Genomic DNA, 4,112 nt, shown 5'->3' with positions numbered 1-4,112 from the left:
TCACAAATATTAACTCAAAATGGATCATAGCCCTAAATGTAAAATGCAAAACTGTTAAACTAAAATGTAACAGGAGAAAGCCTAGATGAAAATGGGTATGGCAATGATATTTTATGTTATTTTATTACTCAATTAGGAAATTTTATTGAAACAATGTGAGTGAATAATTTTTGCTGCAAGTTTACAACTATTTACAACTAATAAATTTTGCTGCAAGTTTACAACTATTAAGATATGATTATGAAAATGGGTTGATCACTAATGAATGGGTTTGTCATTAGAGACCAACCCATTTTTTAAACATAAAATGAAGGGTCAGGCATTCATTTTATGAGGTAGTTTAGTGAGCATAAACTACCTCAGTATCAATAAAATATATATTTAAAATCAGAAATAATTAAAGTGACGCATATCTATTTTGTTTTTGTTATTAACTTCATGGGCACCCATGAGAGGATTCTTAGGATTCTAATAATCTTACGATTGTCAGAAGTAATATATGGAGGAAGAAATAAGACAAAAGACCTACAAAAGGCCGGGCGCGGTGGTTCACGCCTGTAATCTCAGCACTTGGGAGGCTGAGGCAGGCGGAACACGAGTTCAGGAGGTCGAGACCATCCTGGCTAACACGGTGAAACCCCGTCTCTACTAAAAATACAAAGAATTAGCCGGTCGTGGTGGCATATGCCTGTAGTCTCAGCTACTCGGGAGGCTGAGGCAGGAGAATTGCTTTATCTGGGGGGGTGGATGTTGCAGTGAGCTGAGATCTCGCCACTGCACTCCAGCCTGGGCGACAGAGCGAGACTCCGTCTCAAAAAAACAAAACAAAACAAAACAAAAAACAAAACCTAAGACAGTTGCTCATAAAGAAAGCAACAAAGCTAAGACTCCCACTCAGAGAGTGGGCAGTAGTCCTCTCGTTGGGGGCAGGGCAAAAGGAGGACTCCCATGGAACCTAGCTTGGGTCCCAGTTGGCAGAACAATATAAACAGATGTTCTGCTGGGTGACTCGAATAATTCTTATTTTTATATGCAATCTTTCAGAAAAGAACTATAATAATTATGATGTGATATTATTCTAGAGAATAATTGATATTTTTACTTTATTAACCTTTTTCTTGTGTGCATACGAACATGCACACATACACAGTTTTGGAGGAAAAGACAGTTATAGTTCATAGTTTACTACAAATGCATATTATCCAACCCGATAGAAATTTACCACAAATGCATATCATACAATTCGATAGAAATCTATGTGCTCCAGAATGTACAGAAGGTATGCAATGTTCCAGAGAGTGTCATTGTCAGCTCTGGTTTTTTGTTTTGTTTAAAGACAAGGTTTCATTCTGTCATCCTAGTGCAGTGGTGTGATTAGAGCTCACTGAAACCTCTGCCTCCCAGGCTCTAGCCATCCTTCCACATCAGCCTCCCAAGTAGCTGGGGCTACAGGTGTGTTCCACCACACATGGCTAAGCAATCACTTTTTAGATAAAACAGCAAAGGTATATCCCATGAAAGAAGTAATAAGCTTCATTAAAATTTAAAATTCTACTCTGCTAGAGACAATATCAAAAGAGTGAGAAGACAAACCACAGATTAAAGAAAATATTTGCAAAAAGCATATGTAATGAACAACTTATTCAAAATATGCAAAAGACTCTTAAAACTAAACAGCAGGAACACAACCCAATCAAAAAATGGGCTAAAGACCCTAACATATACCTTGCTAAAGAAAATATGCAGATGGCCAATGAGCATAAGAAAAGATGCTCCACATTATATGTAAACAGAGAAATGCAATATTGTTTTAATCGTATTATACCATTTACTACCCACCTATTAGAATGGCCAGAGTCTGGAACACTGACCACACCTATGCTGGTGAGGATATGGAGCAACAGGAACTCTCATTCATTGCTGGTGGGAATGCAAAATTGTATAGCTACTTTGGAAGGCAGTTTGGTGGTTTCTTACAACACTAGACATATTTTTATTATATGATCCAGCAATCATACTCCTTGGCAACTATCCAAAGGAGCTGAAAACATGTCTACACAAAAACCTGCACATAAATGTTTATAGAAGTTTTATTCATAATTGCCAAAAGTTGGAAGTAACCAATATGTCTTTCAGTAGGTAAATGAATAAATATACTATGGTACATTAGATAATGGAATATTATTCAGCCCTAAAAATAAATGAGTTATTAAAGCATGAAAAGACGTGGAGGAATGCTTATTACTAAGTGGAAGACAAACAGGAAAATTGTTACCCTAAAGTCAATTGAAGAAAGTGTTGTAAGAAGGAGAATGTATTAAAAGCTGCAGCTATCCCAAGTAAGGTGAGGACTGGGAAATTATTTTAGCCATGTGGAGATAATTGGCGACCTTGTCAAGGGATAATAGGATCACTGACAGTCCTTCAGGGGCTGGTAGGTGGATGAATGTGGTGATAGATGTGCGTGGAAGGTCTCTCCTGATTGTGAAGTAGGAAATAAAGTCATCAATTGACCACAAGGATGGGAGAGGAGGTGTTGGAGCACTGGGATGAGAGATATGAAATAGTGACAATTTTTTTTTTTTTTTTTTTAGACGGAGTCTCACTGTCTGTCGCCCAGGCTGGAGGGTAGTGGCACCATCTCAGCTCACTGCAACCTCCATCTCCCGGGTTCAAGTGATTCTCCTGCCTCAGCCTCCCGAGTAGCTGGGATTACAGGCACGCACCATCACACCTGGCTAATTTTTTTGTATTTTTAGTAGACACGGGGTTTCAACATGTTGGCCAGGCTGGTCTCGAACTCCTGACCTCAGGTGATCCCCACTCCCCCCCCCACACCGCCCCCGGCTCGGCCTCCAAAATGCTGGGATTACAGGCTTGGGCCACTGCATCTGGCTGAAATAGTGACTTAGAACAAGAGGATTGGGAGTGGACTAATCCAATTGCGTATGGTACAATTTGCCTGGTAGCCTTGAGGACCTACTTGAGATTTATTGTCATGAATTTAAAGTGAGATCTGTCAACTGATTTTATGTTTTTCTTCCGCCATGTTTAGCTGCCCTGGTTGTGGCTTTGCCAAAGGAGTACAAAGTGGGAGAGGCAGGGAAATTGACAGTGTAGCAATCCAACAACTGAACTTCCACATGCAAAACAGTGAACCTAGACACAGACTTTACACCCTTCACAAGTATTAACTCAAAATGGATCATAGCCCTAAATGTAAAATGGAAAACTGCTAAACTAAAATATAACAGGAGAAAGCCTAGATGAAAATGGATATGGCAATGATATTTTATTTTATTTTATTACTCAGAAAATTTTATTGAAACAATGTGAGTGACTTTAATATGTGCTGGGTAAGGAGAGAAGAAAAAGCATGAACCAGAGGGAGGAACAGGGAACAGACAATTGAGTCTCTGGGGATTTGTTCCAGCAACAAAAGCAGCCACTAAACACCAAACAAATTTTCGATGCATAGTCAGATAATAGGTAAAGATTAAGACACTATTATGTCTCCCAGGAGCTTCTTGTTGAAAGAGAGAGACAAATATATAAAAAGTGACAAACACAAACATGGAGGCATTAACCCTCTGTGGGAACCTTAAAGAGTGAGAGAGTCAAAGAGCTTAACACGACTTACTAAGAGACGAAGCGGGTTTCCGAGGCTGTGATGGCCGAGTGGTTAAGGCGTTGGACTCGAAATCCAATGGGGATTCCCCGCGCAGGTTCAAATCCTGCTCACAGCGTCGCTGTTTTCTGGTTGGGTTTCCAATTTGCTACTTTCATCATTCCCCGCTGTGAGTGCTATCGCTGTGGCTTTTACAGCGCGCACACTTGTGAAAATGTACATCAAGAAGTATGTTACTCGGAGCCTGAGGCAAGAGAATCGCTTGAACCTGGGAGGCAGGCGAAGGTTGTAGTGAGCTGAGGTCGCGCCACTGCACTCCAGCCTGGGCGATAGAGTGAGACTGTCTCAAAGAAAAATAAAATATTGGTTGTCTTACGTCTAATCATAATGGCACAGACAAGACAGGTGCAACGTTGAAAATATAAGGAATACGATTTCCCTTTTAGATTAATAGTATGACAGCTTTCTTAAAGCACTCTCAGGC

The 4,112-nt window shown here is 40.1% G+C and overlaps 1 non-coding gene across 1 annotated transcript; it reads left to right on the top strand.

The window, feature by feature from the left end:
• Nucleotides 1-3,664: 3,664 nt before the first annotated feature.
• Nucleotides 3,665-3,746, top strand: TRNAS-CGA. Its single transcript has one exon. It is a non-coding gene; the product is annotated as a tRNA-Ser (tRNA).
• Nucleotides 3,747-4,112: the final 366 nt, after the last annotated feature.

The sequence above is a fragment of the Mandrillus leucophaeus genome, unplaced genomic scaffold (genome assembly GCF_000951045.1).
Source record: "Mandrillus leucophaeus isolate KB7577 unplaced genomic scaffold, Mleu.le_1.0 Scaffold392, whole genome shotgun sequence".
In the NCBI taxonomy this organism is placed as follows: Eukaryota; Metazoa; Chordata; class Mammalia; order Primates; family Cercopithecidae; genus Mandrillus; species Mandrillus leucophaeus.
Note: the sequence above shows the minus strand (reverse complement) of the source record. Positions and strands in the feature narration are given on the sequence as shown.